Genomic DNA, 22278 nt, shown 5'->3' on the forward strand with positions numbered 1-22278 from the left:
TTTTTACTAGGTCTCTTCAGCGGATCCTTGAGAATTGCTGGAATGACTTTGTGTGACGTGAATACCTATTTAGGGAGAGTCAGACGAGGTGTATTACTTGCATTATGAGGGAATGCCAGCTATGGCACTTGGCCGTGTGGCATGTTTCTGTGGGCACAATCCAACACAAAGGGGCCATAGTGTATAGGACCTCAATGGCTGGGGAAGGCCAAGGTGATGCCCATGTTTCACCTCAATGCAGCAGATAGGTGGACACGTTTGTGAGGTGGGCATGGACTGTTATCTGCCTGGATGATGGTCATTCAGGGCCCAATGCAGGTCTGCAGTATACTGAATACACCAATACCCGGTGTCGCAGACCAAACGGTCCCCCCTAAAAATTGGTCCGCCCTGCCTTCACTATGCATGCGTCATTTGGGACCACAGCAGCTCGTCTGATACGGGCTCTCTTCCCCCTAAGCAATCAAATGGATTAAAGGGATTATTAACCATCAGATGATAAGGTTGTTATTGTTGCTCCCATTTTTGTTCGAGGTCGCCACAGTGGATACAGCCATAACCACACTGGTATTTGGCATAAGTTTTACACTGGATGCCCTTCCTGATGCAACTCCAGTGTTACCTGGAGAAACACACATAGCCACTGGTGTTCCAAAAAGGTCTCCCATCCAAGTGCTAATCAGATGCTGCACTGCTTAGCTTCTGTGATCTGACAGGATCAGGTTGACACAGAGCAGACCGGCTGCATGTCAGATGACATGGTAAAACCTCTTAAATCATTCTAAAGTCAGTTTTAAGAAGAAATGAGGCAATAATCGATGAGTCACTACTGACACTTTGAAATGACAGGGGCGCAGTGAACGCAGCACCAGCAGCTCATACTGCTGCTGCTGTGCGCTCATCGCTTTCTCCGTCTTTTATGATGAAATAATACTGAATGTGGAAATGATTGTTGTACAAAAGCCTCAGATATCTATCGCTGGGATAGATGATGACTGGAGTGCAGTTTTAAGCAGAAACGAGGTGATCAGTGGTGGATCGAGGAAATCGGTGAACCTCAGCTGACGCTCAGAAATGACGCATGCACAGTGAAGGCAGGGCAGACCAATTTTTAGGGGGGGAGGGGGGGCTTTTGGTGTGTGACACCAGCACAAGTGCATGCTCCTAGACCTGATCTGACCTGCATGACGTCAGTAGACAGATTAATTCACAGGCCCATTTTTAATGTTCCAACGCAGCTGATTAGTCAGCATGTCAAAGCAGATGACAAAAGATGTAAAAATGATGACAAAGTGGACCAAACTTTCCAACATCAAAGCATTAGTTGAATTAGGATGGTGAGAGAACACAAAGTGGAGCGAGGTGAAAGGAAAGTGTCAGTGGGAGAAAAAACAAATGTTCGCCGTATAGTAGAAGACCACTGAGTAATAGATAAATGCAGACAAAAGAGAGGGAGGACAGATTCCCAAGGACAGTGAGTTTCGCCCGCTGCCCTGAGCTGGTGAAATGAGACACCGGTAATATGAGAGTTTTGCTAGAGAGGCTACTGTGAGCCGCTGCCACCATGGAAAACTGTCCAGACCAGCGATATGTCCGTATATCTGTCACCTGGATCTGTTGACATGACCTTTCCGCTCAGAGCTGAGGCAGCACAATGGAGAAATGCAGGTGACAATCTCAAACCAACACCTGAGATCAATAATCAGCGACTTTGTGGGAGAGACCGTCTCTGAACACACCATGTTTATCCAGTCAGGTGTTGGGAGGCAATACGACGGGTTTTCTCAGGAGCAGGGTAGGAAACGGTTTCAACGTAAGGAAGGGTGTCCATCAGCAAGCTGTGCATAAACTTAAGTGAAGCCAAGAAGCACATGTGTATTCCTGCTGCATTTAAAGGGGAAGTGTGACTTTTTTTTCCAACCTGAGCTCTATTTATATAAGTTGAGGGTTTAATCTTTTCACTCAGGGCAAAAGCAAATTGAATTGCTGCAGTACTGATTTAGAATGCAAACATCATCACAGGCTAACCTGCTAATTAATATAAGTGTAGAGGCAAGATGAAAACACCCTAACTAAGTAAACTGCTTCTTGTTGGTGAACAGATGGAAATGACATTAGAAGCATCTAGTAGCGTGGTAAACAGAATAACCCACTCATCAACACCTGAATAATAATGATACAGTGGACAGCAGTGCCACTGGATTACTGTGAAGCTAAGGTAAGCCGCCACCTGAATAACTGGTCATTTGTTCAAACTTATTCCACATTTCACATTGTGCAGGGCAGCCAGAAAACTGAAGAAAACAAAAAAGAGCACTTAGTAGTTGCTCCCTCCCTTGCTAGTGCAAGCTAGCAAGTTTAAGAACTCACATTTTTGACAGATTTTTCACAGATATTGGTGATCACAAGAAAAGCCAAAACGTGAATGGAACAAAAGTGTGACGGGCAATGGATCTGGCAATCTGCAACCTCACTATTAGATGACATTAAATTCTGCACACTATAGCTTTAAGTTATAGTTAACTTAGTAAAATAAGCTAGTTAAAGCTAACACTTGCCTTCCCTACCATTAGCTAAGTAATAATAGGTAAGGGCCCCCTGATTGTGCATCTCTGAGTGTGTCCCAAGTGAAAATACAAACCCCACTACTTGTAAAACTGGAGCCGAGGTTGAAAAATGGTGAACTTCCCCTTTAAGTCCCAAGAAGCTGCTGTTACTGCTGCAGAGTTGCTGAAAATAAGCCCACTCCATGTGCAAACTGATGCGGCGTAACCATGTAAACACAGGTGGCACAAGCTAAAGTTTCCTCCTCAAGTCCGCGTTTGCTTTCCTGTTTAAGACAAACAAACACCCCCGCTACCCACTAATAGGAAGCAATTCGCAAGTCTCCCCATTGTTCGTTCACCTTCCACCAACCTGCTGGAAACACAGCAGCGAACATCAAAAGATGAAACATCAAAAGATTTCAATAGAGCCGTCACTGATTTAATGCAGTCAATAAATGAGAAAAAGCAGTTTGAAAGGACGGTAATAAAACAAGTGCTCGAAATCCAGAGCACCTCTTAAATTTTCAGTTGTAATTTTTTTCCCCAATAAATTTTCATGATTTCCAAAATAGCGATTTTGACTGCCTTTCTCTTTATGTGATAGAAGAAATGTTTTTAAAGACGCTGAGACTTTGCATTTCCCAATCAATTATATCCTCACAATTTATTATTATTTTTTTTACATTATCTCATTCATGATTGTCTTGGACACGCAACCCGATCCCAGATAAGTGGTTGAAGATGAGTAAATGAGTGAGTGATTGTCTTGGACCTGTAATCTCAAATATGTGCTTCACTTATGACAAACAATATTTCATGTGCACACCACATTTTTTACATTGCCAATCGCCGCAAAAAGTGTTTTTTTGTTTTTATATTGTTCTTGCTCTTACAGCATTAGAAACAATTTTCTGCTTTTAAACTCAGATAAAACTGAAGTTATTGTACTTGGCCCCACAAATCTTAGAAACATGGTGTCTAACCAGATCCTTACTCTGGATGGCATTACCCTGACCTCTAGTAATACTGTGAGAAATCTTGGAGTCATTTTTGATCAGGATATGTCATTCAAAGCACATATTAAACAAATATGTAGGACTGCTTTTTTGCATTTACGCAATATCTCTAAAATTAGAAAGGTCTTGTCTCAGAGTGATGCTGAAAAACTAATTCATGCATTTATTTCCTCTACGCTGGACTATTGTAATTCATTATTATCAGGTTGTCCTAAAAGTTCCCTGAAAAGCCTTCAATTAATTCAAAATGCTGCAGCTAGAGTACTAACGGGGACTAGAAGGAGAGAGCATATCTCACCCATATTGGCCTCTCTTCATTGGCTTCCTATTAATTCTAGAATAGAATTTAAAATTCTTCTTCTTACTTATAAGGTTTTGAATAATCAGGTCCCATCTTATCTTAGGGACCTCATAGTACCATATCACACCAATAGAGCGCTTCGCTCTCAGACTGCAGGCCTACTTGTAGTTCCTAGGGTTTGTAAGAGTAGAATGGGAGGCAGAGCCTTCAGCTTTCAGGCTCCTCTCCTGTGGAACCAGCTCCCAATTCAGATCAGGGAGACAGACACCCTCTCTACTTTTAAGATTAGGCTTAAAACTTTCCTTTTTGCTAAAGCTTATAGTTAGGGCTGGATCAGGTGACCCTGAACCATCCCTTAGTTATGCTGCTATAGACTTAGACTACTGGGGGATTCCCATGATGCACTGAGTGTTTCTTTCTCTTTTTGCTCTGTATGCACCACTCTGCATTTAATCATTAGTGATTGATCTCTGCTCCCCTCCACAGCATGTCTTTTTCCTGGTTCTCTCCCTCAGCCCCAACCAGTCCCAGCAGAAGACTGCCCCTCCCTGAGCCTGGTTCTGCTGGAGGTTTCTTCCTGTTAAAAAGGAGTTTTTCCTTCCCACTGTCGCCAAGTGCTTGCTCACAGGGGGTTGTTTTGACCGTTGGGGTTTTTACGTAATTATTGTATGGCCTTGCCTTAAAGCGCCTTGGGGCAACTGTTTGTTGTGCCTCTCTTGCTTGCCTCTACTGGTGGTTGGCTCTCACTGCGGTATTGTATCACTTCCTGTTCCGGAGCACAGCAGTGTTTTTCTGTATCTGTTAGCTGTTTAATCTGCGCAGTTAGATTGATCTAGTTATCTAGATTACGATTTGTTTCCCAGTGTAATCTTTACGTGCCTTAACTAAAGCACTCCTTCTGCTGAATCACCTCTAAATTATTTACACATTATTCACTTTGCGTGTTTTTAGGAATCCGCTAGCTTAGCGTAGCTACTAGCTCTTAGCCGATTTAGCATGGCGGCTTCTCCTGTCTCTCCCGCACTTTTCTGCTCTGGGTGTGAAATGTTTAGTTATTCCTCGGCATCCTTTAGCAGTAATGGTACTTGTAATAAGTGTAGCTTATTCGTAGCTTTGGAGGCCAGGCTGGGCGAATTGGAGACTCGGCTCCGCACCATGGAAAATTCTACAGCTAGCCAGGCCCCTGTAGTCGGTGCGGACCAAGGTAGCTTAGCCGCCGTTAGTTACCCCCTGGCAGATCCCGAGCAGCCGGGAAAGCAGGCTGACTGGGTGACTGTGAGGAGGAAGCGTAGCCCTAAACAGAAGCCCCGTGTACACCGCCAACCCGTTCACATCTCTAACCCCACTCGACGACACACCCGCCGAGGATCAAACTCTGGTTATTGGCGACTCTGTTTTGCAAAATGTGAAGTTAGCGACACCAGCAACCATAGTCAATTGTCTTCCGGGGGCCAGAGCAGGCGACATTGAAGGAAATTTGAAACTGCTGGCTAAGGCTAAGCGTAAATTTGGTAAGATTGTAATTCACGTCGGCAGTAATGACACCCGGTTACGCCAATCTGAGGTCACTAAAATTAACATTAAATCGGTGTGTAACTTTGCAAAAACAATGTCGGACTCTGTAGTTTTCTCTGGGCCCCTCCCCAATCAGACCGGGAGTGACATGTTTAGCCGCATGTTCTCCTTGAATTGCTGGCTGTCTGAGTGGTGTCCAAAAAATGAGGTGGGCTTCATAGATAATTGGCAAAGCTTCTGGGGAAAACCTGGTCTTGTTAGGAGAGACGGCATCCATCCCACTTTGGATGGAGCAGCTCTCATTTCTAGAAATCTGGCCAATTTTCTTAAATCCTCCAAACCGTGACTATCCAGGGTTGGGACCAGGAAGCAGAGTTGTAGTCTTACACACCTCTCTGCAGCTTCTCTCCCCCTGCCATCCCCTCATTACCCCATCCCCGTAGAGACGGTGCCTGCTCCCAGACTACCAATAACCAGCAAAAATCTATTTAAGCATAAAAATTCAAAAAGAAAAAATAATATAGCACCTTCAACTGCACCACAGACTAAAACAGTTAAATGTGGTCTATTAAACATTAGGTCTCTCTCTTCTAAGTCCCTGTTGGTAAATGATATAATAATTGATCAACATATTGATTTATTCTGCCTTACAGAAACATGGTTACAGCAGGATGAATATGTTAGTTTAAATGAGTCAACACCCCCGAGTCACACTAACTGTCAGAATGCTCGTAGCACGGGCCGGGGCGGAGGATTAGCAGCAATCTTCCATTCCAGCTTATTAATTAATCAAAAACCCAGACAGAGCTTTAATTCATTTGAAAGCTTGACTCTTAGTCTTGTCCATCCAAATTGGAAGTCCCAAAAACCAGTTTTATTGTTATTATCTATCGTCCACCTGGTCGTTACTGTGAGTTTCTCTGTGAATTTTCAGACCTTTTGTCTGACTTAGTGCTTAGCTCAGATAAGATAATTATAGTGGGCGATTTTAACATCCACACAGATGCTGAGAATGACAGCCTCAACACTGCATTTAATCTATTATTAGACTCTATTGGCTTTGCTCAAAAAGTAAATGAGTCCACCCACCACTTTAATCATATCTTAGATCTTGTTCTGACTTATGGTATGGAAATAGAAGACTTAACAGTATTCCCTGAAAACTCCCTTCTGTCTGATCATTTCTTAATAACATTTACATTTACTCTGATGGACTACCCAGCAGTGGGGAATAAGTTTCATTACACTAGAAGTCTTTCAGAAAGCGCTGTAACTAGGTTTAAGGATATGATTCCTTCTTTATGTTCTCTAATGCCATATACCAACACAGTGCAGAGTAGCTACCTAAACTCTGTAAGTGAGATAGAGTATCTCGTCAATAGTTTTACATCCTCATTGAAGACAACTTTGGATGCTGTAGCTCCTCTAAAAAAAGAGAGCTTTAAATCAGAAGTGCCTGACTCCGTGGTATAACTCACAAACTCGTAGCTTAAAGCAGATAACCCGTAAGTTGGACAGGAAATGGCGTCTCACTAATTTAGAAGATCTTCACTTAGCCTGGAAAAAGAGTCTGTTGCTCTATAAAAAAGCCCTCCGTAAAGCTAGGACATCTTTCTACTCATCACTAATTGAAGAAAATAAGAACAACCCCAGGTTTCTTTTCAGCACTGTAGCCAGGCTGACAAAGAGTCAGAGCTCTATTGAGCTGAGTATTCCATTAACTTTAACTAGTAATGACTTCATGACTTTCTTTGCTAACAAAATTTTAACTATTAGAGAAAAAATTACTCATAACCATCCCAAAGACGTATTGTTATCTTTGGCTGCTTTCAGTGATGCCGGTATTTGGTTAGACTCTTTCTCTCCGATTGTTCTGTCTGAGTTATTTTCATTAGTTACTTCATCCAAACCATCAACATGTTTATTAGACCCCATTCCTACCAGGCTGCTCAAGGAAGCCCTACCATTATTTAATGCTTCGATCTTAAATATGATCAATCTATCTTTGTTAGTTGGCTATGTACCACAGGCTTTTAAGGTGGCAGTAATTAAACCATTACTTAAAAAGCCATCACTTGACCCAGCTATCTTAGCTAATTATAGGCCAATCTCCAACCTTCCTTTTCTCTCAAAAATTCTTGAAAGGGTAGTTGTAAAACAGCTAACTGATCATCTGCAGAGGAATGGTCTATTTGAAGAGTTTCAGTCAGGTTTTTAGAATTCATCATAGTACAGAAACAGCATTAGTGAAGGTTACAAATGATCTTCTTATGGCCTCGGACAGTGGACTCATCTCTGTGCTTGTTCTGTTAGACCTCAGTGCTGCTTTTGATACTGTTGACCATAAAATTTTATTACAGAGATTAGAGCATGCCATAGGTATTAAAGGCACTGCGCTGCGGTGGTTTGAATCATATTTGTCTAATAGATTACAATTTGTTCATGTAAATGGGGAATCTTCTTCACAGACTAAAGTTAATTATGGAGTTCCACAAGGTTCTGTGCTAGGACCAATTTTATTCACTTTATACATGCTTCCCTTAGGCAGTATTATTAGACGGTATTGCTTAAATTTTCATTGTTACGCAGATGATAGCCAGCTTTATCTATCCATGAAGCCAGAGGACACACACCAATTAGCTAAACTGCAGGATTGTCTTACAGACATAAAGACATGGATGACCTCTAATTTCCTGCTTTTAAACTCAGATAAAACTGAAGTTATTGTACTTGGCCCCACAAATCTTAGAAACATGGTGTCTAACCAGATCCTTACTCTGGATGGCATTACCCTGACCTCTAGTAATACTGTGAGAAATCTTGGAGTCATTTTTGATCGGGATATGTCATTCAAAGCGCATATTAAACAAATATGTAGGACTGCTTTTTTGCATTTACGCAATATCTCTAAAATCAGAAAGGTCTTGTCTCAGAGTGATGCTGAAAAACTAATTCATGCATTTATTTCCTCTAGGCTGGACTATTGTAATTCATTATTATCAGGTTGTCCTAAAAGTTCCCTAAAAAGCCTTCAGTTAATTCAAAATGCTGCAGCTAGAGTACTGACGGGGACTAGAAGGAGAGAGCATATCTCACCCATATTGGCCTCTCTTCATTGGCTTCCTGTTAATTCTAGAATAGAATTTAAAATTCTTCTTCTTACTTATAAGGTTTTGAATAATCAGGTCCCATCTTATCTTAGGGACCTCGTAGTACCATATCACCCCAATAGAGCACTTCGCTCTCAGACTGCAGGCTTACTTGTAGTTCCTAGGGTTTGTAAGAGTAGAATGGGAGGCAGAGCCTTCAGCTTTCAGGCTCCTCTCCTGTGGAACCAGCTCCCAATTCAGATCAGGGAGACAGACACCCTCTCTACTTTTAAGATTAGGCTTAAAACTTTCCTTTTTGCTAAAGCTTATAGTTAGGGCTGGATCAGGTGACCCTGAACCATCCCTTAGTTATGCTGCTATAGACGTAGACTGCTGGGGGGTTCCCATGATGCACTGTTTCTTTCTCTTTTTGCTCTGTATGCACCACTCTGCATTTAATCATTAGTGATCGATCTCTGCTCCCCTCCACAGCATGTCTTTTTCCTGGTTCTCTCCCTCAGCCCCAACCAGTCCCAGCAGAAGACTGCCCCTCCCTGAGCCTGGTTCTGCTGGAGGTTTCTTCCTGTTAAAAGGGAGTTTTTCCTTCCCACTGTAGCCAAGTGCTTGCTCACAGGGGGTCGTTTTGACCGTTGGGGTTTTACATAATTATTGTATGGCCTTGCCTTACAGTATAAAGCGCCTTGGGGCAACTGTTTGTTGTGATTTGGCGCTATATAAAAAAATTGATTGATTGATTGATTGATTTGGCACTATATAAATAAAATTGATTGATTGATTGAATATGCACATGCTTCAAACAATCTTTAATACATTTCAATCTCTTTTTCCTCTTACATTGTACATCATTAATCATTAATCAGGTTAATTTTCATTTTGTCATGTTTAATGACCAAACATTAATTTGCTTTTAAAAGCTGAATTTAACTGTTAGCAGCATAAGAGCAGTAGAAATATAAATATACACAGTGCTGCAATTTATTATAGCTTTGTTTATAAACAAATTTAGATTTCCACTGCACTTATGCTGCTATCAGTTTTGCTAATGTGTGAAGTTTTTGTAGTCAGTACATATATATACTCAACAAAAATATAAACGCAACACTTTTGGTTTTGCTCCCATTTTGTATGAGATGAACTCAAAGATCTAAAACTTTTTCCACATACACAATATCACCATTTCCCTCAAATATTGTTCACAAACCAGTCGAAATCTGTGATAGTGAGCACTTCTCCTTTGCTGAGATAATCCATCCCACCTCACAGGTGTGCCATATCAAGATGCTGATTTGACACCATGATTAGTGCACAGGTGTGCCTTAGACTGTCCACAATAAAAGGCCACTCTGAAAGGTGCAGTTTTATCACACAGCACAATGCCACAGATGTCGCAAGATTTGAGGGAGCGTGCAATTGGCATGCTGACAGTAGGAATGTCAACCAGAGCTGTTGCTCGTGTATTGAATGTTCATTTCTCTACCATAAGCCGTCTCCAAAGGCGTTTCAGAGAATTTGGCAGTACATTCAACCAGCCTCACAACCGCAGACCACGTGTAACCACACCAGCCCAGGACCTCCACATCCAGCATTTTCACCTCCAAGATCGTCTGAGACCAGCCACTCGGACAGCTGCTGAAACAATCGGTTTGCATAACCAAAGAATTTCTGCACAAACTGTCAAAAACCGTCTCAGGGAAGCTCATCTGCATGCTCGTCGTCCTCATCGGGGTCTCGACCTGACTCCAGTTCGTCGTCGTAACCGACTTGAGTGGGCAAATGCTCACATTTGCTGGCGTTTGGCACGTTGGAGAGGTGTTCTCTTCACGGATGATGCGAAGGAGATGTGTTGCACTGCATGAGGCAAATGGTGGTCACACCAGATACTGACTGGTATCCCCCCCCCCCCCCCCCAATAAAACAAAACTGCACCTTTCAGAGTGGCCTTTTATTGTGGACAGTCTAAGGCACACCTGTGCACTAATCATGGTGTCTAATCAGCATCTTGATGTGGCACACCTGTGAGGTGGGATGGATTATCTCAGCAAAGGAGAAGTGCTCACTATCACAGATTTCGACTGGTTTGTGAACAATATTTGAGGGAAATGGTGATATTGTGTATGTGGAAAAAGTTTTAGATCTTTGAGTTCATCTCATACAAAATGGGAGCAAAACCAAAAGTGTTGCGTTTATATTTTTGTTGAGTTCTCAAATATTGTTCACAAATCTGTTTAAATCTGTGTTAGTGAGCACTTCTCCTTTGCCGAGATAATCCATCCCACCTCACAGGTGTGACATATCAAGATGCTGATTAGACAGCATGATTATTGCACAGGTGTGCCTTAGGCTGGTCACAATAAAAGGCCACTCTGAAATGTGCAGTTTTGCTTATTGTTGGGTCTGGTGGGGGTGTCAGTAAATCAGTCAGTTACCCCTATTTGTCTCATGTAGTGCAACATAAAATCGGTCCGGATATGGGAAAATATATGGTCGGTAATCAGACAATAAGAGTGTGCAAAGATACAGGGATATCAGTGTTTTTTGCAAGGACCGAGCGTACTGACAGCACGTTGGTCTGATATTTCCCCATACAGACTGAGCAAGTGAGGTTAATAATTCATTTATTATATGGTTATTATATATATAAACAGCAAGCTTACAGTGTTGCCCGAATATGAAAGCTGCTGATGGCTCGTAGTCCAACCTGTTCGCTTTGCTAACAGATGGTCCAGTCGTTAGCTGGTAAGCTTTCAATCTGTGTGTTTTTTCAGATGCTGTTTAGATATTTATGGAGTACGTTCATGTCCGTTTTTCTACTCGTATTTTTAGCTTCTTGGTTTGTAATGAAAATACGCATTGCGGACTGATTGTCATGGAAACCGGTTTGGATATGGGAAAATATCCAACTGGTAATCAGCCAATCAGAGCACGCATAGCATTGCAGCCATATAATAATGGGTATTTTTTAAGGATCTGGGTAAATTAATTCACAAAAGCAAGTCCATAAGGATGGCATTTAAAAAATAAAAGTGCAATGATTAATGCATTTACAGAACTCACTTTATCAAATGTTAAGAAAAGGTGGTCATTTTATATAGCATACGCATGTTTAAAACAGATCGCTACAATTATGTTGAAAAGCATTCACAACATATACTTAGATTTGATCCTAATTGCTGATTTTGATTATTATAGCTGAACTTTGATACTGATTGCTGAATTTTGATCCCGGAGGAACTTTTATCAATAGCGTTGACATTTGACTTGTTTTGAACCTGATTGTTGAAGTTTGTTTCTGTTCATCAATATTTGGTACCGATTCTGACCATTTAACATGAATACTGCTCTTTCATCCCAGTCACTAAACTTTGATACCAACTGATGACCTGTAATGAGCACTGACCTTTGATCCTGATTACTGAATTTTGATTCTGACCATTGAACCTGAATACTAATGTTTGATTCCTATCACTGAACATTTCCATCACCAATATTTTGGTCTTGATCCTAACCTTTCAAACTGAATCTTTGAGGCCCATCAGTGAACACAGGGAGAACATGCAAACTCCACACAGAAATTTCTTCTGTGAGGAAGAAATGTCTTACTGTGAGGCAACAGTGCTAACCACTAAGTCATTGTGCTACCCAAGTATGACAATTTCTCCATAGTATTACATTGCTAAAATTCACACAAAATATTACAATATCCTCAATACATCAAGTAATAACAATGCAAAAAATTACAACAAAGAGCATATGTAGTATAAACACATATAATATTAACTTCTCTATATTTTAGTGGAGCTTTATCACATTTTACATATTTTTAATAATGCACTTCCCTAGTCAATCACAGTCAATTCTCCATGATGCACCTCTTATTACAGGCATACCGTTTTAAACACAGAACTACTGGTACCAAACACATCATTTACAGGGAATGCACATTTCAGGTACAACCTGATTAACTGACAAGCATGACAACATGTGCCTGTTTCCACACACACACCGTATGTGATGCCTCACGGATGTTAATGCGGATAGAAAACAGTATACGTGTCTGACACAGGGCTCTAACAGCACGGCTTTGCATCTCTATATCGTTAATCTCAAGAAAGCAGAGGTCATAAACACAGCCCCCACCACCCGCACACCTTTAATCTTATGCACATTTTGCCTTTAAATGAATTATGCAGCAACTAAATATGGAAATAAAATGACAAAACACATATGCATGTAAATTATGGCTGGCTTTGGTTTGCCCTCCTTCAATCTGTTATGGCTATAAAATATTCCACCTGCCAGCAGACTTTCAAATTGATTGCTTGATTACAGCTACAATAACACAGCAGGAGCTGCTGACAAAAGACTACCCCGAGAATGAATAATAAAGTCTCTCAGTTGGAAAAGGAAAGTCAAGGAAATAGCAGGTCCTTCTGTTTAGAAATAAATGGGCAGTTAAAGCAGTTACTGTATTGCTCATAATGCTTAAAAGCTATTTAAAGGATTCTCCCTCAGAATAGTATTCATGTTATTGTTCTGCAAATAAATGAAATAAAATCTAAATTTTTAAATACGTAACCCTGATGACCTGTCCTGTAACTGCCCTTGATGATGATGTCATGTCATCTTTCTGTTCTTGAGAAGACTGATGTTTTCTGTAGCATTTCTACAGACGTTCACAATCAGGAACTGTGAAGATGAGTCAATATGCAAGCGTCCCGGCACACATGGCTTTAATTTGAACCGCCTGGCTGCTTACACCCGCAGACAACAGCCTGCCGCTGGCCTATAGACACAAACTAGTGTTTGTAAATCACCACTTCAAAGAAAAAGAGAGGAAAGTGTCTCGAGCCAAGGACAACCAAAAGCAGATACAGGTGGGGAGAACCAGAGACCGCTGCTGTTGGGGCCTCTACCCTGAAAAAGATTATGTATGTTGTAAAGCCACTTATTAAATTGCAAAAGAGGAGAAACAGAACATGATGTGAACCTGCTTATGTAAGGCGCACCTGAGTGTTGCACCCTTTAAACCCTGCGTGATAGCATGAAACTTTGCAACTGCTGGTGGTGGTGACAATATGAATGCACCAGCCATGTGCCCAGCCACACCTCATTGGTGGACCCGCACACCCTCATGAGCACAAGTGGAATCATGCTTGAGTGGGTGAAAATGACAACAGTGTCAGGTGGAAACTAGTCATGACACCTCTGCTGGCCTGTGTGTGTTTGCACCAAGCAGACAAGAGGATCCACTGTGTTTGAGCTGAATGTACTAGTTGAACGTTGCAGAGTTTAATGTGTTTTGGAGCATGTGATGAAATCACGTTTTGACCTAGGTTTGTTTTTTTAAGAAACATGTACACACACTTTACATAAGCAAAGATTGCCTTGCTGTCCGCAGTGCGAATTAAGCGTCATGTTTAGTACCTTTTATGGCAGCATGCCGACTTTTGTGTGTGAGGCATCATTGTAAAGAATCAGAGAATCAGAATCACAATCACCTTTATTGTCATTGTAATTTGCATTACAACGAGATTTGAGTGCAACTCCAAAAAGATGCTTTAGCAATTTTTAGCCAGTATAAAAGATAGTGAAATTTAATGGTAAATTATTCAGAGTATATGTGCAACTAATATAAACATAAAGTAAAATAAAATAAAATAAAATGTGGACCAAGTAAAATGTAAAACGAGAATTATATGCAACTTTATATGCACCCTTTCTGTCTGCTTCAGGTGTTAAGGCGCTACAGAAATGCAGTCCATTAAATTCAAGTCGCATGTAACTTTTTTGGGGCGGGGGCGGGGGGACTCACACTATGTGCCATTGCGTGCCTTGCAGTCTCAGGATGCAGGCCTATTTTGTGTAATCAGGGTTAAGAGCTCAATGAGCTGTAGAGCATCTGTGCATTGTGCACTTTTTTTGTGTAACAGTTTGCCTGCCATTATGATAGGACACTTCCACAGAATCTTTTAAATCTTTAATATCACATACTTGAACCTACTTACTTACAATTTTGTTTTATTTTACTTTTGCAATAAACTTTATTTTCATTGGCATTTTAATTTTTAGATTGTTTTTATGGATGTTAAATTGCTGTGTCTTCATGGTTTTTTTTTTTCTTTTTGCAATATTTATCTGAAAGTGGTAAAAAACAATATATTTATTGTTGTTATTGTTGTTATGGCACTGATATTACTGATGTGACGATGTAAGCAACAAAACAAAGTCGCCTATTAAATTTGACTATTAAGCAACCATATATTTTAAAACAAGCCCCACAAAGCAAACTGTGACATGATTGACACACACTCACTCACACACATAAAAAAGCTGCATATTATAAGCAGACTTGGCAACACACTTTTTCTGATTCTGGCCTCATGCAAAAAGCGTGCTTACGCACAAAAACCTGGTGTACACCCGTCTCCACGTCCACGTGTAAATGTATCAAAAGTGACATGAGCGTGGAAATGTGCGGTGCATCACGTAGCAATCCTGGCTGGCATACGCACGTTTCTACAGCTATCGTTCCACTGTGGACATGTAAAGGTGATGCTGGGAACCGTTAATAGCGTGAAAACAAGAAGTCATTAGAATGATGTGCACATCAGAGACACATTAATGAACATTTAACGCACCCACGTGTTTGCAGTTATATGGGTGGACATAGTAAAAGCACGCGCAAAGCACTAACAATGGCTGCGTTAGCGTTGTTAAAGCACCTTGCAAATGATGCAATCTGATGTGAGCATGTACTCGGAACGAGAGGATTTACTTGCAAATGACGATAATTGGCTCATAAACAGATTGCAATTACCAAGGCCACTGTTACTGGAGTTGCGCACAGAACTGCAGCTGGCCCAGAGCGCAATATGGCGATGAGCCAGGGGTTGTCTGAGCAAACACAGGTGCTGACCACGCTGGGCGTCCTGGCATCAGGGGCATTCCAGCGTGAGCTGGCTGATTGGTCAGGCATGTGCCAGTCAACTTTGTGCCAAGCCATGCCAGCTGTGTGGAACGCAATCATCCGAATCTCATTCAGGTACATTCCAACATTAGAGTGCATTTTGCAACTCCCGAATGTAATCGGAGCTATTAACTGCACACAGGCCCGGTGCCAGAAAAAAAATATTAAGGGGGCGATGAGTTTATCAGAGGGGGCGGGATCTCCCCCCACACACACACACACAAAAAAAGTGCGCACCGGAGGGTACCTGCCTCTGAGCGTGCGTAATGAATTGGGTGCGCTCCTAGAAAGCTCGTGTATTTAGGCTACACCATTGTAAGAGACTGACTGAGTAAGAGTAAAGAGTGATGACAGTATTTTTTTAATTATTATTTGAACGTATAGACCCTCGGTCAAGTGATCTCCTGCATACCACAAAACCAAACCAACAACTGATCTGAGAAACAACATGAGACAGTAGATTAACCCCACATACAGCCCTCCATCACAAGTGCAAACACAGCGCAATTGGGCATGACAGTCACACAACGGGTCAAAGATAAACCTTTCATTTAAATATACAGTGGTCCCTCATTTATTGCGGGAGTTACGTTCTAAAAATAGCCCGCAATAGGCGAAATCCGTGAAGTAGACAGCGTTATTTTTTACAATTATTATAGACGTTAAAACCCCTCACAACACACTTTATACACTTTTCTCAAACAGGCATTAACATTTTCTCACTTTTCTCTCATGTGTAAACGCTCTCAAAGTTCAAACCTTAGTAGAAAAATAAGACCAACCTGGTTTCAGGCCCAAACATTTGTTTGAGAAATAAAAATAGAACATTTTCCTATAAATAATTATGATGGCTTTTAGAACTAACGAATTTAATTTTAACGATCAACCTACGAGGTTGGACACATAAGAAATTATTAATAGTGACTGACCGGTATTGCACAGTTCCTCTGATCGCACCTCTTCGTCCTGGCACCGCTCCACTGTCGCGCCATTTTCCACTCACACCTCGCTGCAGGTGTCTTTTTCCGAGTGAAGAACACAGTTATGGGTAGTTGTTGGCGCTCTTTTTTCTTCTGGGCGAGAAGATTCTTATAAACAGACACGCAGAACACAATGCGCGTACTCTCCCTTCGCGGTGCTGCAACAGGTGTCCCGTCATCTCGACAGAACACCGGCCTGCTTGATGAGGACGCAGAGCACAATGCGCTGTTAAAAAAAAAAAAAAGCATGCAAAATTGGACTAAAAAAATCAGCGAAACTGCGAGGCACTATATTTTCCAGTATTTCTTTTTCTTTCTTTTTTATTTTTATTTTTGATAACTCTCACATCCGAGGGGGCGAGGTTGATGACGTGAGGGGGCGTCGCCCTCAGACGCCCCCTCGTGGCACCGGGTCCGACTGCACACATTTTGCTATAAAGGCGTCATCACATGATGAGTTTGTTTTTGTTAATAGGAAACATAATTTATCCTTGTAATTGTTCCGAATTAAAATCAGCGTGGACACATTTGGGCATGTGCACATTCAATTTTATATATATATATATATATATATATATATATATATATATATATATATATGTTTTCTTTTTCTTGATGGTGGAACTAGAGATGAGCTTCTTAACGAGCCCCCAAATGTGTTCAGTATTTGCCAGTAAAAGCGTGTGTAATGTTAATGTCACACACTGTCAGCCGCTGTGCACCTAATCTTCAGTCAGTCTTTTAACTTCAGTGTGTGCGGTTTTACATGACAGCGAGCTGAGAGAATGGCGATCTAACAACAGCTTTCATGGTTTTTGCACGTTGTCTCTGAAAGTTCTTTAATTTTTACACAAAACAACATAGAGACGATAGCGGACATCATCAAACACACAACACTCTACACTTATGGTGCCGTCAGCACGACACAACCAAACGACTTGATTACATTTGCATATTCAGATAGAGGCATGGCCAGGGAGGAGTTTGGTGCATGTGCACATGTGCTTGACTCCACGTTCAGTGGGATGTACAAACCAAATGTGCATGGATTCATGCCTACGCACACTTTGGCACATCTGAATGTATTTGTGCTTACACCTGATTCAGGGTTTTGGCATACGCCAACTTTTAGTAGAAAGTCAATGTAAGTCATTGAACACGAGGTCTGGTGGGTCAAAGTTCAAGATGGAGTAGAATTTATCCTCACTCACTCACTCACTCACTCACTCACTCACTCACTCACTCACTCACTCACTCACTCACTCACTCACTCACTCACTCACTCACTCACTCACTCACTCACTCATCTTCAACCGCTTACTCCAATAGGAGACCGTAGTCTATTTTGAACCCTCTGTGGTTCTGTATCTGTGGATTTGACCACTTACGGGGACCTCCATTTAATATATACAAAACATAACTTCACACAGATAAATGGTGTATGGTTTTGTTTTCGGCTGCAATCACCGATGCAGTCGCGAAAAGTTTTTTTTTCCAGAAGAAAAGGTGAGGAGGTAGGAGGACATTGTGTCGGTAAGTGTTAGAGTAGCTACGTTCTCTCGTCTGCAAAACCGCCTCGACACGTTTGTGCTCCGGATCATAAACAAACTACAACATATGTCCACTTTCCCACTGCATCGTCACTTTTTCTTTGCATTTTCACTTTGTTTGCTTGTAATTTGCCCAAAAACCCCATCGCAAATGCTGTGGTTTGTACCCTGGAAGTAGAGAAATTACGTGCGTCATATTTTACCCCTTTAGCACCCGCCCTCAAATGAGACTGCGCTGCCCTATTAAAGGTCATGGGGGCCTATCCCAGCAGTCACAGGGCGTGAAGCAGGTTACACTGTGGACAGGACGCCAGTCTGTTGCAGGGCCACATATGGACAAACAAACACATTTGCCATTGCACCTATGAACAATTTAAAGTGTCCAGTCCACCTACCCTACATGTCTTTAGATGTGGGATGAAGCCGAAGCACCCGGAGGGAACCCACGCAAACACGGGGAGAACATGCAAACTCCACACAGAAAGGCCACAGCAAAGAATCAATCCCATGACCTTCTTGCTGTGAGGCAACAGTGCTAACCACAAGCCACCGTGCTGCTGGATTTAATCTCATTATACTATATTGCTTTAAACTGATGACCGATAAGAATTTATTTATTTAATTTATTGTTTTTCAATTGTCATATTAATGGACTGGAGGGGATGAACTCATTCATTCATTTGTTTTGTTTTGTTTTGTTTTTTAATCTTTATACTCATTGCATTTTATAGGGTGCATGCCGAGGAATAATTATGACTCGGAAAGTTGAAATTTCAACTTTTAGAGATTTAGAAATTGAATCTTCTACTTTTTATCTTAAGATTTTGAATTGGCATGCATTTCTTTTTCATATGATGCCATAATTGAGTTTTTCCACCCTGGCAGGAACAGATATTAAGAATACAGTTTCCTATGAAAATACTTATCATGCAGAAGCTTCTCTTGAAAAGTGTAATTCCATGCAAGTGTTTCACTATACAACCGCTCAACTTCTTTCATAGCTTGTTTTCCATTTCTCTTCATGAAAAAAAAGCACATATATGTATGTATTTGAGGTCTGAAGTAACAGTGAGCAGCTGTGAGGCATTTGTGGAGAGAAAAAGCAACAGAGAGAGACCAGTATGAGTTTCCAAGCACCATCCCATGGTTTACTGGAATGCTGGTGAGCGCCTGGTGTGTGAGGTAATGTCCTGTCACCCAGCCCCACCCATACCCACTGAAGCTCACCGTCTTATTGGTGCAGGTCTAATGATGGGCCACTTCCATTGCCTACTGAGAGAGCAGCTGTAAAATTTAGCGAGTGCAATTATGCAGTTTACCAATCCCAGTCTCATCAGTGCACATATAAGTAGTGACTGGGTGGTAGGGAGCACAGACCGCAAACTAATGTATAGGGATTGGAGAGTGTACAATGCCAGCAAGTTGAAAACAGATGGGTCTGCAAAGAATATAATAAATGTTCCTGAGTCAGTGGCCCCCTACGCTCAATAAAACATGGCCAAATCCCTGCATATTAACAGCTTGAAAATGTTATTGGGGGGTCATCAGTGTCATGAAAAAATACACCCACCACAATGAAGTTTCCAGATGGCAGCACCACAATAATAATTGCAACGGGAAAAGTAAAAGGGAAAAAGGAACGCCATCCCAGAGGTTTCTTTTTAAGGTTACCACATGCTTATGTCACTGGCACGGTGCCTGACAAGGGCTGTGCGGTTTGGGGAATGTTGGTGAGAGAAAGGCTGCGCTGGGGAAACATGGCCTTCTTTTGCCTCTTGAAAGCAGCAGCTCTGCTACTGTCTGACCTTTTATTCTGGTGCAGTAGTATATGCAAGCTGCATGCATACCGTGAACCCTATCCTCCACCTGGTGCAAAGTGGAGTATTACGCATTGCAAGTTTTATTGGTAGTGTTCTCATGACATGGTTATGGTTTTTATGCTCAGCACCCATGTCTTTGAAATCATAAACTCACTTGCGTTCATGTTGTCATCGTTAGACTAAAATTGAAGTGTGGCCTGGTGTAGAACTGGCATAAACATATTGTCTGCCACCACGACAAACACAATCAAAAGCCCAGTGCAGTCAATTACTGAAATTTCAAAAAACGCAGCTACACATAATGCAGTGGTCCTCAAATGCATAACAACCTGTGTTTTGACACAAAAACACATTACAAAGAATCACACACATTGCACCACATTGTGGAAGTGAACAGTTTGTACCTTATCATTAACTGTACTGCAAATGATGTATTTCAGAGTAGCCTAGTCATTTCTAATCTTCACAGATTCCAGTGGAGGCAGCATGTGTTGTTGTAACCATCACACTTGCCAACACAACCTTTTGCCTGGTCTTTGTATGCAAGCATTGTACACACAAAATAATGACATTGCCACAGAAAATGTCAGTGTAGTGAATTTCTGCTATATAACATGAGCAACAGTTTGTTTTTGGATTTCACATGGGTCCATACATTAAAAAAAGGTTTGAAACAAAAACATGCACTACTGATAATACATCATCTCTAAGATGTTTAATGCAAACACTAATTATATACTCCAATTTTAATAGAAAAAGAAAAGCTGCATCAGAGTGCACAGAGTGTACCCCATTTGCTTGTGAGGTCTTTCTCTTAGGGTCAGTGAAGATATATCACATACTCCAACCAAGGATGCAACAAGTAGTAATCCACATCTCCCAGTAGACAATATACTTGCAGCATTTTGTGGTGCTTTACATACATTTTTGAGTTGTACCTCACCAGAAAATCACTCACTTCAAAATGCACCCTCTCGATTATAATCCACATGCATACACTTAGCACACCTGTGTCTTAAAAGGGGTGGTACATGGCACCCTGTTTGTTTTTATGTTATGAACGCAACACACCGGATGACTAATTAGGTGACTTTTACAACTCCTTGCTCCCTGTGCCCTAGTCTGTGCTCACATTATACACCATGTAAATAGGAAGCCAAATCAACTTGCACCATGCATCTTAGACCGTGCACCACAGATCATCATGATGAGGCTGCAAGTGTAAAAACGGTTCTCTAGTATCCCTATATTCCCCACAAAACCATATTTTTAGGACATGGGGTAAAACTGGGCCAATTGTTTCTTCATATATTTTCTTTGTATTGCTGCTGTGGCTTTGCTCTGCAGCCCTTCTCTGCTGAAGATAAAAGTGAGTTTTTTTTCAATGAGGCCCTCACACGCATTTCTTTGGCTTGTTTTACATCTGAGGCCACAGATGGAGTTGGGGGAAGGCCATACATAGGCAGGTTCTTGAAGCGTGAGAGGAGTAAAATGTTGTCTCTTCTTTTGCTTATGTATAATTAAGGGGAGTGTCGTCAGGGGTGCCTGGGAGTTGCATCAGAGATTGCCTGGGCAGCAGCTCTCTCTGGAGAAATCACCTGGCCCGCTGTTTGATCTTAAAGTGTGAATGTACACACACACTTCCACACTGGCGCAAACACATTTACGCACAGGTTGGGAAAGCAGCCATGAATTTACGCACACACACAAACACACAAACACAGGTTAGTTGCTAGGGCTAGTGCTCAAATCCAATCCCTTAAGACCAAGTGGAGCTGGCTTGCCATATTCCACGGTGTGGTAGTGGGGAACATAATGTTCTGCTCCACAAAGACAGCAGTAGTACATTTCAATCCCCTGTGGACCTGCCCCATAATCCTGCATGGAGTCGGCATTGGGAGTGTGCACAATTGTCCGTGAGTCTGTAACTGCATACCTTTGTGTCATCTTGATTAGGAAACAAAGAACAATGTTTAAAAAAAAATAAAGTCTGCTTTACAGTATAAGCACAACCCCAAAGAAGCAAAGCATTTTGTCACAATCTGACAATAACAGAGGTACTCGGAAAGTTTAAGAAATAACTACACACCCATTCAACCTTGTAGAGCAAGTGGCTCTGTGCGATAGGAGCCGGATTACCAATGTGTAGACTGAGGTTCAATTCCAGGCCAAGTTTCCTGTCTGTATCCATGGGCAAGACACACTAATCCCCACACTAATCACTGTGCCCGCATACATGTGATGTAAAAACCAGCCTGATGTCTGTACTTTCATCGCACCTACTTAGAAACAGCAGACAGGATTCTGCAGAGCACAATTCTGAAATTGTATGCAACTTCGTCAAGTGGCTGGGAAGTGGTCGCATGCCAAAATTAGAGGATATGCCCTCCATTCATGCCAAGATTAAGATTAGCATGTGTCCCAGCGAACCTTCTTTTGTCCCATGCATATCTTCCTGCTTTGAAAAGTATCA

At 41.6% G+C, this 22278-nt stretch overlaps 1 protein-coding gene and 1 long non-coding RNA gene across 2 annotated transcripts in view; both read right to left on the reverse strand.

Annotated features, from left to right (window-relative positions):
* pappaa (pregnancy-associated plasma protein A, pappalysin 1a) overlaps window positions 1–22278 on the reverse strand; it is a 271059-nt gene that overhangs the window by 92860 nt on the left and 155921 nt on the right. The window lies entirely within an intron of this gene.
* LOC117529304 lies at window positions 697–17434 on the reverse strand. Its single transcript, XR_004565984.1, has 3 exons — window positions 17314–17434; window positions 6543–6545; window positions 697–709 (listed from the first exon to the last, which is right to left on the reverse strand). It is a non-coding gene; the product is annotated as an uncharacterized LOC117529304 (long non-coding RNA).

The sequence above is a fragment of the Thalassophryne amazonica genome, chromosome 17 (assembly GCF_902500255.1).
Source record: "Thalassophryne amazonica chromosome 17, fThaAma1.1, whole genome shotgun sequence".
In the NCBI taxonomy this organism is placed as follows: Eukaryota; Metazoa; Chordata; class Actinopteri; order Batrachoidiformes; family Batrachoididae; genus Thalassophryne; species Thalassophryne amazonica.